Genomic DNA, 25,734 nt, shown 5'->3' with positions numbered 1-25,734 from the left:
TCTGCTATGTTTTCCCTCAATTACCACTCTAAAGAATCATTAACTTTTGTCCCTTCCATCTTACATCTTATAAGTATCAATTTGAGATTAAAGTAATGCCTTATGTAACTGGCATTTCTTTTTTGGTTAATTTTTAATTAAAGTAGATTTACAATGTTATGCCAATTTCTGCTGTATAGCAAAGTGACTTAGTCATACATATATATACATTCTTTTTCTTATGTTATTTTCCATCATGGTCTATCCCAAGAGATTGGATACAGTTCCCTGTGCTGTACAGTAGGATTTATTGTTTATCCATTCTAAATCTAAGAGTTTGCATCTACTAACCCCCTAACTCCCAGTCCATCCTACTGCTTCCCCATCTCCCCCTTGGCAACCACAAGTCTGTTCTCTATGTATGCAAGTCTGTTTCTGTTTTGTAGATAGATTCATTTGTGTCATACTTTAGATTCAACATATAAGTGATGTCATATGGTATTAGTCTTTCCCTTTCTGACTTCACTTAGTATGAGAATCTCTATTTGCACTGACACTGTTGCAAATGCCATTAGTTCCTTCCTTTTTATGGCTGAGTAGTATTCCGTTGTATATATGTACCACATCTTTTTAATCCACCTGTTAAAGGGCATTTAGGTTGCTTCTGTGTTTTGTCTATTGTGAATAGTGCTATGAACATAAATATGCATGTACCTTTGTGAATTATAATTTTGTCCAGATGTATACCCAGGAGTGAGATTGCTGGAAGTTAGTTCTATTTTTAGTTTTCTGAGGAATCTCCATACTGTTTCCCATAGGGATTGTACCAGTTTATATTCCCACCAGCAGTGTAGGAGGATTCCCTTTTTTCTACATGCTCTCTAGCATTTGTTATTTGAAGACTTATTAATGATGGCCATTCTGACTGGTGTGAGGTGGTACCTCATAGTTTTGATTTGCATTTCTCTAGTGATTAGCAATGTTGATCACCTCTTTATATACCATTTGCCTACCCGTATATCTTCTTTAAAGAAATGTCATTTTTTGATTGGGTTATTTTTTTGTTGTTGTTGTTGTTGGGTTGTATAAATTGTTTGTATATTTTGGAGAGTAAGCACTTGCCATTTGCATTGTTTGCAACTATTTTCTTTCATTCCATAGGTTGCCTTCATTTTTTTATGGTTTCCTTTGCAGTGCAAAACCTTGTAAGTTTGATTAGCTCCCATTTGTATATTTTTGTTTTTATCTCTGTTACCTTGGGAGACTGACCTAGTAAAGCATTTGTATGGTTTCTCTCAGAGGATGAGAGAAAGATATTCTCTTCTAGGAGCTTTATGGTATCATGTCTTATGTTTAAATTTTTAAGGCCTTTTGAGTTTATTTTTGTGCATGGTGTGAGGGTATGTTCTAGTTTCATTGATTTACATGCAGCTGTCCAGTCTTCCCAGCAACACTTGCTGAAAAGAATATCTTTTTCCTATCTTATATTTTTGCCTCCTTTGTCAAAGATTAATAGATTGTAGGTTTCTGGGTTTACTTCTAGACTCTATTCTGTTCCATTGATATGTGTGTCTGTTTATGAACATATACCACATTATTTTGATTACTGTAGGTTTGTAATACTGTCTGAAATCTGGGAGAGTTATGCCTCCTGCTTTGTTTTTCCCCTCAGGATTGCTTTGGAAATTCTGAGTTTTTTATTGCTCCATATTAATCGTTAGCTTATTCTCATCCTGTGAAAAATGTCTTGATAGGGATGGCATTAAATCTGTGGATTGCTTTGGATAGTATGACTGTTTTAACAATATTAATTCTTCTAATCCAGGAGCATAGGATATCTTTCCATTTCTTTTGAGTCCTCTTTAATTTCCTTTATGAATGTTTTATAGTTCTCAGCATGTAAGTCTCTTACCTCCTTGGTCAAGTTTATTCCTAGGTATTTAATTTTTGGGGTGAAATATTAAAAGATATTTTTAAAATATTCTGTTTCTATTGTTTCACTGTTAATATATAGAAATGCAAACAACTTCTGAATGTTAACCTTATGTCCTGCTACTTTGCTGAATTTGTTGATCAGATAGAGTGGTTTTTGTGTGGATTCCTTAGGGTTTACGATATGTAGTATCATGTCATCTGCCTATATGCCAGTGATAGTTTTACCTCTTCTCTTGCAATTTGGATTTATTTATTTATTTATTTTCTGACTGTTGTGGCTAAGACTTCTAATGTTATGTTGAATAAATGTGTTGAGAGTGGGCATCCTTATTCCAGATTTTAGCAGGAAGGCTTTCAGTTTTTTTATGTTGAGTATTATATTCATGGCTGTGGGTTCATCATAAATGGCTTTATGTTGAGATATGTTCCCCCTATACCCACTTGGCTAAGAGTTTTTTGTTGTTGTTGTTGTTGTTTGGTCATGAATGGTTGTTGAATTTTGTTAAGTGCTTGTTCTGCATCTATTGAGATGATGATGTCATTTTTAACTTTTGTAATGTGGTATATGACATTGATTAATTTGTCTATGTCTAACCATGATTATGACCTTGGGATGAACCCCGCTTGATCAATGTATAGTGATCTTTTTTATGTGTTGTTAGATTTGGTTTGCTGAAATTTTGTTGAGAATTTTTACATCTAAATTCATCAAAAATATTTTTTTTGGTAGTGTCTTTGTCTGGTTTTGGTATTAGGGTGATGCCTTCATAGAATGTCTTTGGGAGTGTAACTGGCATTTTTAAGGAATAATATTTCATAAAGTAACTTTGCCAGGGATTTAGAGTAGGCTCTTATAAATTCTAAAATAACCCTATTTTTAACTTAGCTGTTTTAGCAATTCATTTTAATAAAATCCGTACAAGCCATTGAATCAGACACTGTGAGAGGCATAAAGAAAAACAGCCTTGTCCCCTCTTCTCCAGGCACCCACAGTCTGGGGGAAAAGATGGCCACATCACATACATAATTCCATTGTGGGTCACAGTGTGACAAGTGACAGAGGACAGGTGAGAAGAAGCGCTGTGAAAGCATCAGGGAAGGAGAGGTCACTTACAGCTTGATGGCCAGAGGAAACTTCCTGGAAGGAACAATTTTGATGAAGAATGGGAAAAATCTGGCAAACACAGTGGTGGGGACAGATGTTTCAGGTGGAAAGAAACTGTGAGCACAGAATGCAGGGCAGGAATGTGTGGGCATACTTGGGGGTCATGGACGTGTGTTGCAGAGGAGACAGAAGAAGGGGTCAGGCCCTCATTTTCAGTTGATACATGCCAAGGCCAGGAGGTTGGACTTTATTCTGGGATAATGCACAACCATTGTCTTCCTCTAGGCTTTGGAAGAAGGGGAATGACATGATCAGAGTAAAATTCAAATCAGTTCAGCAAAATGTATTGAGCCATTGCAGAGAGCCTGTGTGCCCTGGTGTAGTGCACACAGACACACATTCTTGGTACTGCCCTCAGTTACCTTCAAGTCCAGTGGAGGACAGAGGTATAAACAGATAACATCAATACAGTGTATTTTGATGGAGTTCCCATCATGGCTCAGTGGAAATGCATCTGACTAGCATCCACGAGGATGCAGGTTCAATCCCTGGCCTTGCTCAGTGGGTTAAGGATACAAGGGTGCTGTGAGCTATGGCATAGGTTGCAGATGCAACTCAGATCTGGCATTGCTGTGGCTGTGGTGTAGGCGAGCAGCTACAGCTTCAATTCTCCCCTAGCCTGGGAATATTCATATGCTGCAGGTGTGGCCCTAAAAAGACAAAAAAACCCAAAAAACAAAAAATGTATTTTGAGCTAAAAAAGATGTATGTACAGGGGGCTATGAGAGCCAAGAGAAGGTAATCTGGGGGTAGAGAGGGAAGTTGCTCCCTGATAAGAGTCTTAAAAATAGAGTAACATTTAATTGGATAAAGTGGAGCTGGAAAGAGAGTCCAGACCACAAGGACACGGAGAGCCCCACCCAGCATCCGTTGTGTAGAGAAAGACAGAGGTTCCATTTAACTAGCCTGCTAGGTGCGAGGCAGAGAGTGGAGCAAACCAGAACGGGGAGATGAAGGTAGGAGTGGTCCTGGGGAAGCCTCCCAGTGTGGCAGCAGAGCAGCCAGGAGGGCCCTGCCCACTGCAGCAGGGGTACACTTGGGAGGCATAGCCCAGTCGGGAACTTCAAACTCTGCATATTGACTCCACACACTTATGGACATTCCAGTACTTCCTGCCTGACAACTCTTATGAACACTCTGGGTAGTTTCCTAACCTTAAGCATCATCGCCAACACTCCCAGGAGCCTCTTGACCTCCTATGAAAGAAGAACCCTCACTCCATCCGCAGGGCTCCATTCCTACCACCTTGGGCCCTTAGTCCCACATCTCTATTCTCTAGTACATTGAGTGAGTGTTAACCTTTGGCTCTCTTTGGTTTTCTGCCCACCCCCACCCCCAAAGCTTACTCTTTTATCCTTTTGCTCCTCTGCAAACAGGGCTTCATCATGTGAGGGCATGTGGGTGGGGCAGTAGGCAGGGGTAGTGGGGGCTGTGAACCTGAATATGTCATTAATTTGGGGTCAGCAGCAATAAATGAGATATATGGGAGTTCCCTGGTGGCCTGTGTGATTAAGGATTCAGCGTTGTTAGTGCTGTGGCACAGGTTCGATCCCTGGCCTGGGAATTTCTGTATGCTGCAGGCATGGCCAAAAAATAAATTAATTAAATAATTGAGATATATGATGGTCAAAAAGAGCTAGGAATTGGAAGTATAATGGAATCAAGACACAGAAGTGAGGTAACTTGTAGACGCATACTCAGAGCCTGACAATTAGCTAAATGTTGGATGGAAGCAGAGACAAGTGGGGTTTTAATACTGCTTTGTAGTTTGGATCTAGAATGCCTAAAAGTGGTGAGATAGTATTCACCATGCCTGGGGAGAACAGAGGAATACATTTAAGAGATGAGAACAGATATCAAATGTGACTTTGTTGGTGCCGAACCTGGGGTATCAGCAAGAGATTCCGGTCACATTTAGTGAGCATAGCACTTTAATTTGATGCACTGTACCAGCAGTCTCCAAACCTCTGTGCTTAAAATATCACTCATGGACAAACGCCACTGGGAAATGACATAGTCTGACCCTTTCTTGGAGATTGATTGTATACTGATTAAGGTAAACATATTTAACTTAATTTTATTTTGAATGCCTTTTTATTTATTTATTTTTTTAAGAATACCTATTAACATCATTTGGAATGTTTTTTTCCAGGAACAGTGTTTAAAGAAATGCTCATTATAGCACTAAGGAGGTGTAATCAAGAATGATTTAGATAGAAGGAACTCGGTGGGGGTGGAGGGATTGCTTATTTTCATGGAAGTAAGAGTTGGGAGCATTATGAACTGATGAATCACTCAGAGTGAATGAAGGAAAAGAGAAGGTTGGAGACAGAAGTTTTGTAAATACTGTTTGACCCCTCCGATGGCACGTAGGGAATATAATTTGGAGAGGCAGCAAGTTGTCATAGCAGAAGCCTGCATTTCGGAATCAACATGTGTGGCGAATGATCTCTAAGACTCTGTTTTCTTATCTGAAAAAACAATGCTCACCTGTCTCAGCGGGATTGAGATTTGAAATCAGTTACATATCAAGCACCTATCCAATAAGAGTCACTGTGTGCACTCTCAGTAAACACTATTATTAATATTATTTTCATTTAAATATTCTTTTTTTGGGGGGGGGGAGCTATTTTAGGGCCGCACCCTCGGCATATGGAGGTTCCCAGGCTAGGGGTAGAATTGGAGCTGTAGCCACTGGCCTACACCACAGCCACAGCATTACTGGATCCAAGCCGTATCTGTGACCTACACCACAGCTCTCAGCAACACCAGATCCTTTACCCACTGAGCGGGTCCAGGGATCAAACTCACATCCTCAAAGGATACCAGTTGGGTTCATTAACCACTGAGCCATGAAGGGAACTCCTCATTTAAATATTCTTGGTGAGTTGAAGCAAAATACTGGTGATTAGGCTGCTCTATCATAACCTGAATATTGAACAGTTACATAGGAGAAATTATGGTGGTTGGTATCAATACCCTCATACGAGGGAACACGTCCCATTCAGACATGCCTGGGATGGGAACAGCATGGTAGCGGCAGAGGATCCACAGAAGCGAGGCAGTGGAAGAAGACACCACAGGAATTTCCCTAAGGCGCTCATGAGCATGTTTTTCTCATCAGTTTTTCATGAAGAGATGCTGGAAGCTAATAACTGAACCTTAGCGAGTATCTCTTCTAGCAAAATACTGAGCTAAAAACTCCCTGGGCAGATGGCTGTAGGTATCCATCTGGCAGGAGGTGACATCCTCTGACAACAGTCATTACCTGGCAGCCTGAAGGGCAACCCTGGGGGAGAGGCATCTGGGACAGGATACTGGGCTAATGAGATACACTTCTGTCACAGGGTATGTCTCACTGTCACAAATTCAGGCCTTAGTCAGGTTCAGTATTGGTCAATTGAACACACAAGGCCAAAAACGCTTCTGAATTTAGATTTAAAAACTCTATTAGCTGCTACAGCAGATGAGCATTTCTCGACCCTAGCACCAAAATGGGGCAATTACTGCAGTTTTATACAAATCAGCTCATGGCACACCCCGATGGCATGGTGACTAGAATTTATTCTTTTTGCAGTCTTTTCCTGCAGGAATTCTGGGTTGCAGCCTCTCCGGTCTCAGATTGGTCTGAGTTTGCTCTTATTCAGACTGGCTCCTAAACATGAGTGGCAGTGTTCTCAATCAGGAAGCCATCCCATGGCACCCAGGATGTGGGTGAAGGAGACATCTGAAAGGATGGCAAACTCCTCTTTGGGGAAACACTTAAAGGCTCAGGGTTGTTCACAACTTGGGGAAGGAACAGTGGCAGCGCAACAAGGACGGCTTTATGCATGTGAATGCACGGGCCATTTTGGCCAGAGCTACTCCTTAGGTGTTCTCTGAGGGAAGACAGGCCAAAGTATAAAGGGCATTTTCCCTGTGGCCTCATAGGATGTCTCTCTCAGGGGAGAACTTGTAGCAGAAAATGGACAGTTCTGTGTCTCATTTGTTTATGTGGTCACTTGTGTGAAACTCACAAGACTGAGGCAAAACAAATGTACATAAAACAATGCTGCTCAAAATAATTTCTGAAGATGAGCAGTAGCATCGGAGTCTAGCATCACCTAGAAGCGCATAGTCTCAGGTCCTATCCTAGGCGAATATAAAACTCCAGGCAATTTGTTCTTAAAAGTTTTCCATGTATTTCTTGATGTGCTAAAATTTAAAGCACTGCTCTAGGCCTATATGGGAGGGATCTATAATTTCCACTTCCATTCTCTCATTAAACTGGTCTGGCTTGCTTAGCCTTCTCCCCTAAGTTTCCAAGTCTTTATCCTGGTGGTACCTGATTCAACCATCTGGTTACTCATAGGAACACAGTTTTGTGATTTTTTTCTCACCAACACAAAGCAGAAATCTATTTATGGAAAGTAACTCCATAGAGGCAATACAAACACTGATTCTTAGCCTCGTGAGTAGGTTTACAACAGAAAGATCACAGAACTTCTGAAAAATTTCATTTCCATAATCACAGTGATATACATGAAGGAATAAAAAGAGGAGAAAAATACTTACATGGGCTTCAAGTTGCTCCTGGGAAGCTTTCACTTCGGCTTGTAATTTCTCAGTGAACTGAATTGGAAACAAAGGGTGTAACGCTTCCTTTTACATATTCAAAGTATTCCAAGGTAAATATGTACTAGTGCTCATATTTACAAATGGCAGCATTATCATCTCAGCTAGTTGTTTTGAAAATCATCATTTAAAAAATCATCAAAAAGAAAAAAGAAACTCTCTTCTATTCTATGGAAGAACCTAACAAAGTCCATGTGTATATTAAGAGTTAGGAAAGGATTAGGAAAAATAAGTTTTATTTGAGGTATTACAGGTAAATCATATATTATATCATATATACACAGGTGAGGGACCAAATGTGTTTGTATTTGCCTTTGGAATATATGAATATGTTTTTATGTGAAGAAATATATCTATGTCTAAATACAAGTATTTCTGTCTATCTATCCATCCCAAAGGCAGATACAAAACAATATGAGTTGAACAAGAGATAAATTTTTTTTTTTTGTCTTTTGTCTTTTTTGTTGTTGTTTTGTTGTTGTTGTTGTTGTTGTTGTTGCTATTTCTTGGGCCGCTCCTGTGGCATATGGAGGTTCCCAGGCCAGGGGTTGAATCGGAGCTGTAGCCACCGGCCTATGCCAGAGCCACAGCAACGGGGGATCCAAGCCGTGTCTGCAACCTACACCACAGCTCACGGCAATGCCGGATCCTTAACCCACTGAGCAAGGGCAGGGACCGAACCCACAACCTCATGGTTCCTAGTCGGATTCGTTAACCACTGCGCCACGATGGGAACTCCACAAGAGATAAATTTTTATAATGACACATATGTAAATGTCCAGAGATTGGTGGGTTCCTTTAAAATAATTTACTGAAAGTATACGAAAAATTTTCTGATGGACTTGTTTTACTATACAGAAAGGAACTATTCCTCAATTGAGTTCAACCTTGAAAACTTAAAAACATTTTTATAAGAAACACAACTTACAGAATAAATAGGATAGTCAGCTTTTATGGTCCAAAGGAATACATATCAAACAACTTTAAAAATATCACCAGGAGGGAGTTCCCATTATGGCTCAGCAATAGCAAACCCAACTAGCATCCCTGAGGATGCGGGTTCGATCTCTGGCATTGCTCAGTGAATTAAGGAGCTGTGGTTAGGTCACAGATGCGGCTCAGATCTGGCATTGCTGTGGCTGTGGCATAGGCCACTAGCATCTATAGCTCCAATTCGACCCCTAACCTGGGAACCTCCATATGCCACAAGGACAACTCTCAAAAGACCCCCCAAAAAAAAATCACAAGGAAATTTAATTTTTATATGTGAATATTCATCAGGGAATACAAATATTGTTTCTTACCATCTTGAATTTACCATATTAATTTCCAACAAACCAAAAATAACGACAGAATTGTCAGTTTGTATAAGTTAGGTAACTTTTAAAATAATTATTTTTCTTTTATAACATACCTGGGCTTTTGCAAGAACCATTTTTTTTGCTCAGTTCCCCATTGTCTTCCTTGTGATTCAAAGCCTCTATTTTTCCCTCCAACCAGGAAACTTACTCAAGCAGTTTTGAGTTTGTTCTTTCAGAGGCTGCAAGCTAAAGACATTTGCTTGTAAGGGTATGGAAATACAGTGTTATTTTTCAAGCTCCTTTTAAAAGTCCAATTTATAAATGAATTGTCTTCTATCAATATCTATGAAATATGAAAATGGCCTTTGAAACTTTCCTTCTAGTTGACAAATGATTGGTCTAGAGAGATAAGGAAATAATGTTGGTTTTATTTATTTTTTCACAACAAAGAAATTTTTTGGGCAGGAGAAGAGACCACAAAATTATAGCAGGGAGAGGGATTTTATAGTACAACAATCTCAATATTCATTTTTATTATGTTTCAAGATTGTACTTTATTTGTACAGCTGAATCTAAAATCTGTATTGAGATTCCTGAATATAATCAAAGCCATTTATGATAAACCCACAGCAAAATAATACTCAATGGGGAAAAACTGAAAGCCTTCTCACTCAAATCTGGAACAAGACAGGGATGCCCACTCTCACCACTGCTCTTCAACATCGTTTTGGAAGTCTTAGCCACAGCAATTAGACAAACAAAAGAAATCAAAGGCATCCATATAGGAAGAGAAGAGATCAAACTGTCACTGTATGCAGATGACATGATACTATACATAGAAAACCCTAAGGACTCAACCCCAAAACTACTTGAACTGATTAATAAATTCAGCAAAGTAGCAGGATATAAGATTAACATTCAGAAATCAGTTGCATTTCTGTATACCAGCAATGAAACATTAGAAAAGGAATACAAAAATACGATACCTTTTAAAATTGTACCTCACAAAATCAAATACCTCGGAATACACCTGACCAAGGAGGTAAAGGACCTATATGCCGAGAACTATAAAACTTTAATTAAAGAAATCAAAGAAGATGTAAAGAAATGGAAAGATATTCCATGTTCCTGGATTGGGAAAATCAATATTGTAAAAATGGCCATACTATCCAAAGCAATCTACAGATTCAGTGCAATCCCTATTAAATTACCCATGACATTTTCCACAGAACTAGAACAAACAATCCAAACATTTATATGGAAAAACAAAAGACCCAGAATCGCCAAAGCAATCCTGAGAAACAAAAACCAAGCAGGAGGCATCACTCTCCCAGACTTCAAGAAATACTACAGGTGTTCCCGTCGTGGTGCAGTGGTTAACGAATCCGACTAGGAACCATGAGGTTGCGGGTTCGGTCCCTGCCCTTGCTCAGTGGGTTAACGATCTGGCGTTGCCGTGAGCTGTGGTGTAGGTTGCAGATGCGGCTCGGATGCCACGTTGCTGTGGCTCTGGTGTAGGCCGGTGGCTACAGCTCCGATTTGACCCTTAGCCTGGGAACCTCCATATGCCGCTGCAGTGGCCCAAGAAATAGCAAAAAGACAAAAAAAAAAAAAAAAAAAAAAAAGAAATACTACAAAGCCACAGTCATCAAAACAGTGTGGTACTGGTACCAAAACAGACAGACAGACCAGTGGAACAGAATAGAGAACCCGGAAATAAACCCTGACACCTATGGTCAATTAATCTTTTGACAATGGAGGCAAGAACATAAAATGGGAAAAAGAAAGTCTATTCAGCAAGCATTGCTGAGAAACCTGGACAGCTGCATGCAAAGCAATGAAACTAGAACACACCCTCACACCATGCACAAAAATAAACTCCAAATGGCTGAAAGACTTAAATATACAACAGGACACCATCAAACTCCTAGAAGAAAACATAGGCAAAACACTCTCTGACATCAACATCATGAATATTTTCTCAGGTCAGTCTCCCATAGCAATAGAAATTAGAGCAAAAATAAACCCATGTGACCTCATCAAATTGAAAAGCTTTTGCACAGCAAAGGAAACCAAAAAGACAACTTTCAGAATGGGAGAAAATAGTTTCAAATGGTGCAACCAAGGGCCTAATCTCTAGACTATATAAGCAACTTATACAACCCAACAGCAAAAAATCCAAAAACGCAATGGAAAAATGGGCAAAAGACCTGAATAGACATTTCTCCAAGGAAGATATACAGATGGCCAGCAAACACATGAAAAAATGCTCAACATCACTGATTATAAGAGAAATGCAAATCAAAACTACCATGAGATATCACCTCACACCAGTCAGAATGGCCATCATTCATAAATCCACAAATAACAAGTGCTGGAGGGGCTGTGGAGAAAAGGGAGCCCTCCTGCACTGTTGGTGGGAATGTCAACTGGTACAGCCACTATGGAGAACAGTTTGGAGATACCTTAGAAATCTATACATAGACCTTCCATATGACCCCACAATCCCACTCTTGGGCATCTATCCGGACAAAACTCTACTTAAAAGAGACACGTGCACCCGCATGTTCATTGCAGCACTATTCACAATAGCCAGGACATGGAAACAACCCAAATGTCCATCGACAGATGATTGGATTCGGAAGAGGTGGTATATATACACAATGGAATACTACTCAGCCATAAAAAAGAATGACATAATGCCATTTGCAGCAACATGGATGGAACTAGAGACTCTCATACTGAGTGAAATGAGCCAGAAAGACAAAGACAAATACCATATGATATCACTTATAACTGGAATCTAATATCCAGCACAAATGAACATCTCCTCAGAAAAGAAAATCATGGACTTGGAGAAGAGACTTGTGGCTGCCTGATGGGAGGGGGAGAGAGTGGGTGGGATCGGGAGCATGGGCTTATCAGACACAACTTAGAATAGATTTACAAGGAGATCCTGCTGAGTAGCATTGAGAACTTTGTCTAGATACTCATGTTGCAACAGAACAAAGGGTGGGGAAAAAAATGTAATTGTAATGTATACATGTAAGGATAACTTGATCCCCTTGCTGTACAGTGGGAAAATAAAATAAAAAAAATAAAAATAAATGTAAAAAAAATAAAAAAATAAAATCTGTGTTGGGGTTTACATTCGGTTCTCTAAACTTAACTCTTGGGAGACTACAGCTCTCTAGAAAGAGTAGTTCTGACTCTTGAGTCTTTGCCATGTAAGTAGCATGGTAGATGAAGCTGAAGGGAAATGCAGGAATTTTTAGTTAAAGTCTGATCAAGGGCAGAGCTATGCTAAACCACAACGAAAAAATGTCTAGAAGTGACTGTTTTACTATATGTAGATTCTTCTTGAGGAGCATGGTAGTTTAATAGTCTGTAGTTCCTTAACTCTTTTGGACAGCAGCTGAACTAACTTTATTCATTCAAGAAGTTTATTATGCTTTTTGTCTATACCTCAGCAATAATTCTGAAAGAGTCCCTGGAAAGGGACACATAGCTTTGTATTCATGCCAACTCTTGTGCTCTGAGGCATGGATTATCTCTAAGTATCCCTTTTGTATTACTCCAAGTATTATTGCAAAGCATACTCTCATCTTGAAAAGGGCAACACATATTTAAAGACAAATTACCAAATGGAGAGGCATGAAGAGATTGGTATATTTCCATGATTGGTGCCAGGGAAGTAAGTTGAGCACATCATATATACCTGTATCTAGCCATCCATCCATCCATCCATCCACAAAGTCATTCCCTTAACAAATATCTGTCTAGTTAACATCCTATGCAGCTATTATGTTATGTACAGAGGATGACAAAAGTGCAACATGAGGGCTGGAGGCAACACATGTACCATGAACTGGTCAGGCTTTGCCTTTCAGCTCTCAGTGACCTGGGAGGCCTGTGATCACATGGGCAGCAACACATCTCAGTCTTGGGTGCACGATAATTTGGAAATACAGTCTGGTTTCTCTGCTCACGCTTCCATTTTATCCCACAGTATAGTGTAATCGCTAAAGACACAGACTCTTGACTCAGACCCTTTAAGTCAAAGTCTCAGTTTGCCGCTTGATATCTTTGTGATTCAGACAAGTTGCTCAGTCTCTCTGAGCTTGACTTTCCTATCAATGAACAGGAATGAGGACAAAAAGAACAGTGCCAAACTCACACATTTGTTTTGAGGTTTATATAAGATTATATGAGAGAAACACTTAGAACAATGCCTGAAATATAACAAGTACTCAATAGATATTATTATTTCTTCCATCTCCTCTAGACTGCAGTAAGCATTCATATGGGCTTTTATCCAAATATTTTTTATTTATCATATTGTAAAATAAATTATCTGAAGCCATCATAGCCTCTGTGAGTTGGCTCATATTGTATTTCATTTGCTCACTACCTGTAACCATTCTAGTCTTCAGGGAAAAGGTCTCTTTAGGTCTGATTTTTTTTTTAAATCCCAAATGTATTCTTTCTTAATCCAGCTCATTTTGTTCCCAGGTCCTGACTGATCTATAATTCATCCAGTCACCATTTGGTTGTCTTTCTTTTAAATCTATCTCCTATTATTTGTAGGCCTTTATTCATTCACTCAACAGATATTCATTTATTCCCTCATTTGTTAAACAAATTTGTTGGATATTTATTGTATGTAAGACTTTGGAGGTAAGAAATGATATTGTTTATATTTTAGAAAACACTGTTTTTTCCGAAAAACAGAAAATTTAAAAATATTACACAATATAAAAGTACACAGATGAAAAATATTAATGCTTAATATTTACAGGGTACTTACTAAATACCACATATTCTGAGAACTTTTTGTTCTCTTATTTATTCATTTCTATTCAGCTTCCTACCCATTTTGCAGATAAGGAAATTCAGTACATGCAACTTGTTCGAGGATATAACAGATAAATATTGGAACCCAAGTTTTTGGCAGTAGATGTTGGGTCTGACTCCCTAAGCCTAAACCTGATCCCAGGAGTGCAGCTAATTATGAGACAATCACATTGTCTTTCCTGCTGTTGGGCTTAGGAATCAAGACCTAAACTAATCAGAGCCTGGCTCTCCTCCGTCAACAGTTAATGTGTGAGGAAAAGTGACCTAATTTGGACCACTCACACTACACAGGAGGAACTTTGATGATTTGGAGAAGCACTTTCTCTTATCTAACATAGGAGTGCTACCATAGCCATCCCAGAAACATCTGAGAAACCAGTTAGATAATGAGGCCACATTCTGAGTGGAAGTGTGGACAATAGAAAAAATCTGGGTCTTGTTGACATTATTGAAATGTTTTATCAACTATTGTCAAAGTACCTCCTACCCTGGGACTTACACTTGGTGGACTTGTAAGTTTCCTTATTGTTGAGAAGTTGAGTTTTCTCTTACTTGCTACCATATGCTTTCTATTGATACATTATCTGATCCCCAAATTTCATGATCTTGACCACAAGTGAGTAAAGTCCATGGAAAAACAGCAGTAACTAACATTTATTTGGTGGCCACACATTCCACACATTTGGTTTATATTTTTAGTTGTTACTATTTTAAGGATTGAGGAACTGGGGGCTTTTAGGGATGAATCAGCTTGCCCATAGCCAATAATAATGGGTTGGATTTGGGTCTGCTTCCCCCTCTGGGTTTTATATTACATTTAAAATCTAGCTAGGGGAGTTCCCATCATGGCGCAGTGGAAACGAATGTGACTAGGAACAATGAGGTTGTGGGTTTGATCCCCAGCCTCTCTCAGTGGGTTAAGGATCCAATGTTGCTGTGAGCTGTGGTGTAGTTCACAGATGTGGCTCAGATCTGGCGTTGCTGTGGCTCTGGTGTAGGCTGACAGCTACAGCTCCAATTAGACTCCTAGCCTGGGAACCTCCATATGCCATGGGTATGGCTCTAAAAAAGAGACCCCCCCAAAAAAAAAATCTCATTAGGAGGCTGCCTGAAAAGATGAGCTCTGTGATTCCCCCCCCCCATTACGTGATTTTCAGCATTCTTTTTCAATGTGTTTACTTATTTACCTGACCTGAAGGAAGTTTTTTCCCTTTTTCCTAAGACCTGAGAACTCTGTCCTGTAATCTTGCTTCCTTTTTATGTAGATACCAACCCCATCTCCTTTCTCTCCTCTTGTAATGAGATTTCTATCTGAATATCCCATTGACTCAAATATGTTTAGCTCAGGTTCAGCTTAACTGCAAGAAGCCTTGATGTGGAATCAGCACACACCCTCTGATACTATTACCTATGTAATCATAATAAATTTCTACCACGGTACTTTGCTGTATTTTTAAAAGGTAGTTCTCCAGTCATAGGTATTCTAACTAGGCTGTAAATTCCCCAGAAGATTTCTGTTAAATTCTGTCAAAACTTATAATAAGATTCAAGCAAATGGGCCAGGAGCAATCTTTCCTAAGATCATTCCATTTACTACGTTTTTAAACTATGAGTTTTAATTCTCATTTGTATCATAATCTCCCAAAAGTGGGGTAAAGGGATCTTATTAGCTCTTCCTCATGTGAATACACTGAGGCAAGAACTAATATTGTATTCCATTATATAATGATGAAACTTTTTTTTGGCATAGGGCAATTGATATTCCCCCAGCCTCTTTGAAAACTACCTATTAAATAAGCCTGAGAATGCAGAAGGAATGAAAAGAAAAAGTTGAGAGAAAAATAAAGTGAAGTGAAATAAAAATTACACATCTGAGTTTTTTTAAGCACTGAGTTTTTTTTAAGCAATAAAACATTGTATTCTATTGCTAAGTTACAAGATATTAACTGCCATTTTGAATTCACTCTTTTGTTTCCATGGGCGTTTTAGGGCTTTTCAAAATTTAATTTTCAAATCAGGAAGCCCCAAGGAATGCTGCTTAAATTCAAATTCAAATCATGGGGTAGAAAACAAGGCATCAAAGAAAGAAAGAGGAAATCCGAGTTAGCAGCTGCAAGATATCACAATACTCTGGGGATCTTGGGCATTTCTTCCTCTTTAGTTCTTTTTTTTTCCTTTTCTCTTTTTCCCTTTTTGTAAGAACTGCTTGAAAGAGCATAAAAATAAAAGCTTGGTTCAATTGACTCGTATCTGCTTACAAAAAGAGAGTAGAAATGAATTTATTCTTTATGTAATCAATTTTTGTGTTAGCCACCTTTGCTAGACATATAGTTCACATGACACTGGGAGGCTAATATTCTTCATTTGATTTTTGAAGAGCAGGCCCCCTTCTCCTCTTTCCTTTATTCCAACAAACTTGGAAGGAAGAGGTGATTTTAAAAGTGTGAGCAATATTTGTTGTAAGAGTTATGTAAAACAAAGTGACAACTTTCATATAATTTATTTGAGGATGTGTAAATCCACTAAAAAAGTTCAACTTTTAATATATACCTCAATTTTTTTAAATTTTAAAATAATTTTTAATTAAAGTATAATTGATTTACAATATTGTGCCAATTTCTGCTATACAGCAAAGTGATCCAGTCATACATATATATACATTCTTTTTCTCATATTATCTTCCATCATGTTCTATCCCAAGAGATAATGCATATCGTTCTCTGTGCTCTATAGTAGGATCTCATTGCTTACCCATTCTAAATTTAATAGTTTCCAGTATTTGATAAAAGATCATCATAAAGGTAAAGTGATACAGTTACAAGTGAAAGATAAACTGTATTTGCTGAATAGTTTCTTGATGCAGTCAAGAAAGAGTACTGATATATTTTAGATTTGTATTCAAGTTAATAGTTAAAACAAATGACTCCCGGACTTCAAAGAGGATAGCAGAGGAGGAAGCTCCAGGAACTGGTCCTTCCGCTTAAATAAATTTTGAACTGGAAAGAACTGTCAGAATAAACCATTTCCAGGCTCTAAAGTCTAGCAGAACACTTGAAGCATCTAGGGAAGCACTTGATGAAGAGAGATGCTGGCATTCAAGGCAATCTTTGTCATGTCCCTGGCTAATGGCAGAAGTAATGGGACAGAAGACTTTAGTAACCACACATGACAAGAAATATGCTCTCTGAAAATATTAGTTTGGAAAAATAAACAAATATATAACTGTAGACCTCAATAAGTAACAATAGCAGTTCTTGAAGAGGGAGAAATAATCTGATTTCCAGCATTACCATATTATAATATTCAAAATATCTAGTTCTCAACAAAAAATTACAAAGTGAAGTGTGGCACATTTACTTTAAAAAAAGAAATTGATAAAAAATCATCCATGAGGAAGCCTAGACATTGGGCTTTTGGACTTAGTGGATGAACACTTTAAGTATCTTAGATATGCTCAAAAAGCTGAAAGAAACTGGGCAAAGAAGGAAAGGAAATCTTAAGAATGACGTATGCACAGGTAGGGGATATGACTAAAGGGATAAAAATTATAAAAAGAAACCAAGCAGAAATTCTGGAGTTGGAAAGCAAAATAGTTGGTTGAAATGGAAAAAAAAAATCCAAAAAAAAAAAAAAGGAGTTCCCGTCGTGGCGCAGTGGTTAACGAATCCGACTAGGAACCATGAGGTTGTGGGTTCGGTCCCTGCCCTTGCTCAGTGGGTTAAGGATCCGGCGTTGCCGTGAGCTGTGGTGTAGGTTGCAGACGCGGCTCGGATCCCCCGTTGCTGTGGCTCTGGTGTAGGCTGGTGGCTACAGCTCGGATTAGACCCCTAGCCTGGGAACCTCCATATGCCGCGGGAGCAGCCCAATAAATAGCAGAAAGACAAAAAAAAAAAAAAAAAAAAAAAAAAAAAAAAAAAAAAAAAAAAAAAAAAAAAAAGAAAAGAAAAGAAAGAAAAAAAAATCACTAGAAGAGTTCACCAGCAGATATAAGTGGGAAAATGACAGTATCAGCAAACCTAAAGATAGCACAACGGACATTATTCAGTCTGAGGAGCAGAAAGAAAAAAGGATACAGAAAAATGAACAGAGTCTGAGAGATTTATGGACATTATGGACAGCTACCAAGTATACTAATATAAACATTTTAGAGACAAATAGCTAAAGAAGATACAGAAAAGGAAAAGGGAATCGAAATGGTACCCTAGAAAAACAAACTCAAAAGAAGACAGTATGGAGGAACTGAGTAACAAAAAGATATAAGATATATAGAAAACAGGCATAAAAAAGCCAGAATTATGTCCTTTGTTACCAGTAGTACTTTAAAAGTAAATGGATTAGACTCACCAGTTAAAAGATACTGATTAGCAAAATTAATAAAAATGTGATTCAAATATATGCTGCCTATAAGAGACTAACTTCTGATTCAAAGAAGCAAAGAGTGAAAGTATGGGAAAATGTATTACATGCAAATAGTAGCCAAAAGAGAGCTAGGGTGGTTATACTACATCAGATGGCATCAAATAGATGCCATGTGAAATACTTACAAAATACAAAGATGGATATTATATATTGATAAAAGGGCTAATTCATCAAAGTTTTAAACATATATACTCCAAACAACAGACAAATATGAAATAACTATAGATGAAACAACCATTGACAGAATTTAAGGGAGAAATAGATAGTAATAAATAGTCATAGAGTAGTTAGAGACTTCACTGCTACTACTTTTAATAATGGTTAAAACAGTATACTACTTTTAATAATGGATAAAACATGTAAACAAAAAATCTATAAGGAAAGGGACTTGAACACTACAAACCAACTAGACCTAACAGGCATATACAGGATAATCCACCCAACAACAACAGGATACATATAATTCTCAGGTGCTCAGGGAACATTCTCCAAGATAGACCACAAAATAATTCTCAATAAATTTAAAAGGATTGAAATTATAGAAAATACCTTCTCCAATTACAATGGAATGACAAGAGGAAAACTGGGAAATTTGAAAATAAACAGAAATAACACATCCTTTAAGAATCAGTGGGTCAAAGAAGAAATCATAAGATAAATTATAAAATGTCCTAGACAAATGAAGAGAAACCACCAACACAACATACCAAAACTTAGAGAATACAGCAGAGACAGTACCTGAGAGAAATCTATAGCTGAAAATATTTTGTACATTCAAAAAAGAGAAATATGTAAAATTCGCAACCTAACTTCATGTCTTGAAGAACTCAAAGAGAAAGAAAACTAAACTCAAAGCCAGTGGAGAGAGTAAATAATAAAGACTAAAGCAGAGATAAACAAAACAATCAAAAGAAAAACAATAGAGAGAATCAATGAAACCAAAAATTTGGTTCTTGGAAGTGTGATCAACAAATTTGACAAATCTTTAACGATATTGACTAAAAAAAGAAAGAAAAATAACAAAAACAAGTGAAAGTGGGACATTACTACCTACCTTACAGAAATTAAAAGTATTATGAGAGAATACTATGAATAATTGGACACAAACCAATTATATTATCTAGAGGAAATGGACAAATTCCTAGACAGACACAAATTACCAAAACTGATTCAAGAAAATTTGAAAATCTTGATAGACCTACAAGAAGTATAGAAATTGAATCATTAATCAAAAACTTTCCCTAAGTTCAGGATCAGATGGCTTCACTGGTGAATTCAGCAAACTCATCTAAAAAATAGAATAGGAAGAAATACTTCCTAACACATTGCCCTAATATCAAAGTCACGTGTAGATACCGTAAGAAAACTACAAACCACTATCACTTATGAACATACATGCAAAAATCCTCAACAGAATACTAGAAAATTGAATCCAGTGACACATTACAAAGAGCGCACACCATGAACATGTGGAATTTATCCCAAAGATGCAAGAACAGTCCAAAAACAATAAGAAAATTACTATAATACACTACATTAATAGAAAGAAAGAGAAATATGTGATCATTTCAATAGGTGCAGAAAAAAATATTTCATACAATTCAATGTAATAGAAACAGTCAGCAGACTAGGAATAGAAGGAAACTTTCTCAATGTGATAAGAACGTTTAGGAAAAACCCACATCTAGGATTTCCCATCTTGGCTCAGTGGAAACGAATCCCACTAGTGTCCATGAGGATGTGGGTTTGATCCCTGGCCTTGCTCAGTAGGTTAAGGATCCAGTGTTGCAGTGAGCTGTGGTATGGGCCACAAATGCGGCTCAGATCTCGCATTTCTGTGGCTGTGGTGTAGGCTGGCAGCTACAGCTCCAGTTCAACCCCTAGCCTGGAAACTCCCATATGCCGCAAGTGCACCCCCTGACACACACACACACGCAAAACCTACAGCTAACATCATACTCAGTGGTGAAAGATAGAAAGCTCTCCCCCTAAAATCAGGAACAAGGTAAGGATGCCTGCTTTCTCTACTACTATTCACCCTTGTACTGAAAGTCCTACCCAGGACAATTAAGCAAGAAAAAGAATAAAACCTCTAAACTGGAAATGAAAAGGAAAATTATCTCTAAAACTATCTTGATGATGACATGATTTTATATGTAATTTCAAAAAATGCCCTCCCATAAACTACTACAGTTAATAAATGAATTTAGTAAAGTTTTAGCCTACAAGATAAACACAAAAAAATCAGTTTGGGTTGCTCTACACCTGTGTTTTAAAATGCAGGATTTATTATTATTCAGACATGGTGAGGTCAACAGATCAGGAGATAACTGCCATTGAAAAGGTAGTTCGTTACTCGCAGTCCCCAGGAGGAAGGGGCATGCCACACCATAGGGGGCTATGCTGGGTAGTGGGGGGAGCACATAGGGATGACCAGAGTCAGTCCGGAGATAGAGAAAGCAAGGGGATAATGTGCACAGGAGCATTTAATGTACTTTCTGTGGGAAGGAAGGGGTGAGCAGAGATAAACAGTGTTAGGATTAGCTAGTTCGAATAACTGTAGTGGACTCTGAAACACAGAGATTGTCCCTAGTTGTATGGTACCTGTACCTGGTATGGTTAGGGCAGGGGTACACTGGCCCTGAGTGTGAGCTCCTGTTAAGAGGAGGTAATGGGAGTGCAGACTTTGAAAGGCACGCTCACAGGAAAGTCATCCACTATCTCTAGGAACTGGCAAGCTTGGGGGAAGGGGCAGTCAGCAAACCCCAGATGTCATATCATCTGAATTACAGAAAATAAAAGGCATGATTACTACAACCAGCAATGTGCGATCCGAAAAGGAATAAAACAGTTCCATTCACAATAGTATCCAAAAGAATAAATTACCAAGGAAAACATTTTACCACAGAGGTGAAAGAGTGATACACTGAAAATTAAAAAACATTGCTGAAAAAATTAAAGAAAACCTAAATAAATGAAAAAGCCTCATGTTTATGTGTTACAAAACTTAATACTGTTAAGATGACAAAACTCTCCCAAGTAAACTACAGATTCAATGCAATCCCTACAGAAATTAAAATGGCTTTCTCTCCAGAAATGGAAAAGCTAACCCTGATAGTCATATGAATCTTGAGGACCCAGAAGAGCCAAAACAATCTTAAAAAAGAACAAATTTGGAGGACTCATACTTCTCAATTTTAAAATGCACTACAGAGCTATAGTAATTATTGACAATGTCATTCTGTTATAAAAACAGACAAACAGACCAATGGAGTAGAATTGCAAGTTCAGAAATAAACCCAAACATCTATGGTCAATTGGTTTTCACCAGGAGTGTCAAAACCATTTCGTAAGTAAAGAAATGTCTCTTCTCAAATGGTGCTGTGACAACAGGATAACCACATGCAAAAGAATGATGTTCTACCCCATCCCACTCCATAAATAAAAATTAATTAAAATATAAATATAAGAGCAAAAACTATAACACTTAGAAGAAAGCAGGAGAAAATCTTCAAGAGCTCAGCTTTGGCAGTGGATTGTATGACACTAAAAGCAAGAGCAGGAAAATAAAAAATACTTAAGTTGGACTTCAAAATTCAAAACGTTTGAACAAAGGACATCATCCAGAAAGTGAAAAGATAATCTACAGCATGAGAAAAAATATTTGCAAAGCCTATGTCTGATAAAGATTTGGTATCCAGAATATACCTGTAAAGAACTCTTTCAACCCAACAAAAAGACAAACAACCCAATTAAAAAATGGGCAGAGGACTTGAATAGACATTTTCCCAAAAAGATATACAAATGGCCAACAAACTCATGAAAACGTGTTTGAAAGCATATTTGGTGCCAGGTAAACCTTAGCTTGAAGTTCGACACCTTCCTGAACTCAGAAGATCACAAAAATTACAAATATCATTAGAGTGTCCCCTCTTGTGCTCAAGAAGATCATGGTGTCCCTTCTCTCCAAGGAGTTTCAGCAGAAGTACAATACCTGCTCGTGCCCATCCATCTGCAAGGACAATGAGGTGTGAGTGGTTCGAAGACACTACCAAGGTCAGCAAATCAGCGAGGCAGTCCAGGTGTGCAGAAGAAAATATGTCACCTACATTGAGCAGGTGCAGTGTAAGAAGGCTAATGGTACAACTGTCCATATGTGCATTCACCAGAGCAAGGTAGTTCTCAGCAGGTTAAAACTAGACAAAGACTAGAAAAAAAATCCTTGCACGTGAAGCCAAATCTGGACAAACTGGAAGAGAGAAAAATAACTATAAGGAACAACTTATTGCACAGATGTAGAAATAAATTTAACCTGTTGAGAAACCATGGTTTAACTCTAGATATTTAGCCAAGTATCTGTTTTTGGCAGTTTTATAAGATGTCACTAATATTTCATTTCCTTCTCATTCTATTATTGATATATGGCACTATAAACCTCTTCCTGCAATTGTGATTAATAATTGTATGAATAAAATTGGATATTTCATAATTTAAAAAATTCAACATAATTGGTCATTAATTAAGAAAATGCAAATCAAAAAATCAAAAACACAATGAGATTTCACTTCATAGCCACTGTGATTTAGAAGTAAAAAATAGAAAGTGGCAAAGATATAGTGAAATAAGAACCCTTATACCTTGCTAGAGGGAATGTAAAATTGTGCAGCTGTTGTGGGAAACAGTTTTGTCATTCATCAAAGAGTTAAAAATAGAATTACCATACGGTCCAACAATTCCACACCTAGGTATGCGCCTAAGAGAAATGAAAGCATATATCCACGCAGAGGCTTGTATACACATGTTTATAGCAGCATTATTCTTAGAAGCTAAAAGGTGAAAACCAAATGTCCTTTAGCAGATGAATGGATAATCACATTCTGTTGTATGCATGCAATGAAATATTATTCAGCCATAAAAAGGTGTGAAGTACTGATACTTGCTATAACTTGAATGAACATTGAAAACATTATGCTAAGTGAAGGAAACCAGACACAGAAGGTCACATGTTGTGTGATTCCTTTGAAATGAAATCTCCAGAACAGGTAAACTCATAGAGACAGAAAGCAGATTAGTGGTTGTCAGGGCATAGGCAGAAGGAATTATGGGGAATCATTACTTAATAGGTACAAGGTGTTCTTCTGGGATGAATAAAAAATATTGAAACTCAAGAGACCAGGTGGTTGCAGAATACTGTGAACACACTAAATGCCACTGAATTGTATCCTTTACAATGGTTAATGGTATGTTTTATGAATTTCACCTCCTTTAAAATAGTGACTGTCTAGTTAGGTCTTAATGGTCAAGAAAACTGTTAGCATTACATCCACTCACTGAAAGTTATTAGAAAAAAAATAACAAAATTGGATTGGTTGGATTTTATTTAAGTTTATTTCTATTTGGCCACACCCACGGCATGCAGAAATACCCAGGCCAGGGATCAAAACAGAACCACAGCAGTGACAATGCCGAATCCTTAACCTCTAGACCACCAGGGAACTCCTGGATTGGTTTAGTTTTAAACTAACAAATCAAATCCCAGACGGGTACTCAACACCACCCTGAAACTAAAATATCATGTTTTTCCCCTAGCAAATTGACTTTCCTCTTCTCTATTTACTTCTCTCTACTCTTTCCTCAAATATTTCATACTTTCTTTTTCTTCAGATTTCAACCCTCTACCCCAAATGACCACCTCATTAATAATTCACTGAAATAATAAAAGCTGGTAGATGGCTACTGCCTCACCTTCCTACCAGCCAGTATACACAAACCTTAATGCAGCACACATGGCTAACCTGTTTCCCATCAGTTCTTTCCCCATTTACCACTTGCTACCAGACACCCAATTTGGATTAGCCAGCAGCCATGTGTTGAGGGAAGCTTGGTCTTGTCCAGCCCCAGGGAATGAATCACAATTGCTAAGCCAAACTTTTTGGTCTCATTCCCAGGTATAAAAGATTATTTTCATGAGCCTGCAATCCAATAAAGGCCCATGGAGCCTGAGGTGAAGGATTTTACCAGAATTTTTTAAAAGACATACAGGAGGAAAAACATCTCTTTTTCACAGGATGTTCTAATTGCATATAAGGCTTAAATGGCTACAGATACCATGTAAAGACAACACAGCCAACACAATTGCATATAATGCTTAAATGGCTACAGATAGCATGTAAAGACAACACAGCCAACACTCTGGGTGGTTAGGCAAAGGATGGGTAACAACCTGTGTTCCTGGTGACATTCTTGAGCTGTTGAAGTAACCAGTCTTGGAACTACTCCATCTCTGGACTTATTCTTATGTGAGATGATATCTGGCCTTGACACATTACTTGAATTGGGTTTCTGTTAGTTGAACAAAAAGGCATCCTTACTAAATAAGTGGAGAAGACATTCTTCTGTCAAAGGCCAGCCCTTTCACGTGGCTTGCAATCTCATCTCCTCTGTCTGTCAAAAGCCTTTGCTCCTGTAATTTCTACAGCCCCAGACCCCCTCAATCCATCTCTGCATTGTCTATCTCACCTTTTCTGGATGATTCCGTTCAGCATGTAAACATGTTATAGTAATTCTGATAAACAAAAGCTGTCTGTTGAACTCTCCACCACCTCCTCCTCCAATCATCTTCCCATTTCTAGGCTTCTTTTCCCACTCAAGCTTCTTAAAATGATTGCCTACCCACACTGTTGTTACTTTCTTACAATATTCTCAATCTTTTTTTTTTTTGTGAAAGAAAGAAAATTATTGGCTTCTGTAATTGGAGAGTCAGAAGTAGATTTTTGTTTCACTCACAACTAGATTCCAGAGACTCCAAAGAAATTGTAGTGCTCTGTCTCTTTTTACCTCCACATCTTGATGCTGCTCTTGTGTGTTGTCCTCCTGGTTTCCCAGTGCAGACAAGCTTTCATCACACATTGGGGAAGATGCTACCTATCGCCTTCTAGGTCTGCAGGTTACAATTTGCACTCCAGGATCACATTGAGAAAGAACTCTTTTCCCTGTCTATGTTCATATGGTCACTCCTGGACCGATCTTTATGGCCAGGAGAATGTGATATCATGCTTGACTGGACCTAGGTCATGTACGTAAAACTCATTCTCTCTAGTCAAGAATGGTTGGGGAGTTCCTGTTGTGGTTCAGTGGAAATGAGTCGGACTAGTATACATGAGGATACAGGTTCGATCCCTGGTCTCACTCAGTGGGTTGGGGATATGGTGTTGCCATGAGCTGTGGTGTAGGTCACAGATGAGGCTCAGATCTGGCCTTGCTGTGGCTGTGACGCAGGGCAGCGGCTGCAGCTCCAATTTGACCCCTAGCCTGGGAACTTCCATGTGCTGAAGGTGTGGCCCTAAAAAAGCAAAATAAAAGGAATACGTTGGTTGACAGCCATGTGATTATTAAAAGATTGGTGCCTGAAGGAGCTGTTCTCCAGAAAATGTAACCGTAATAACAGAGACCAATTAGAGTCCACAC

At 38.2% G+C, this 25,734-nt stretch overlaps 1 pseudogene; it reads left to right on the top strand.

The window, feature by feature from the left end:
- LOC100516067 lies at window positions 17,351-25,399 on the top strand (annotated as a pseudogene).

The sequence above is a fragment of the Sus scrofa genome, chromosome 2 (assembly GCF_000003025.6).
Source record: "Sus scrofa isolate TJ Tabasco breed Duroc chromosome 2, Sscrofa11.1, whole genome shotgun sequence".
NCBI lineage: Eukaryota > Metazoa > Chordata > Mammalia > Artiodactyla > Suidae > Sus > Sus scrofa.
Note: the sequence above shows the minus strand (reverse complement) of the source record. Positions and strands in the feature narration are given on the sequence as shown.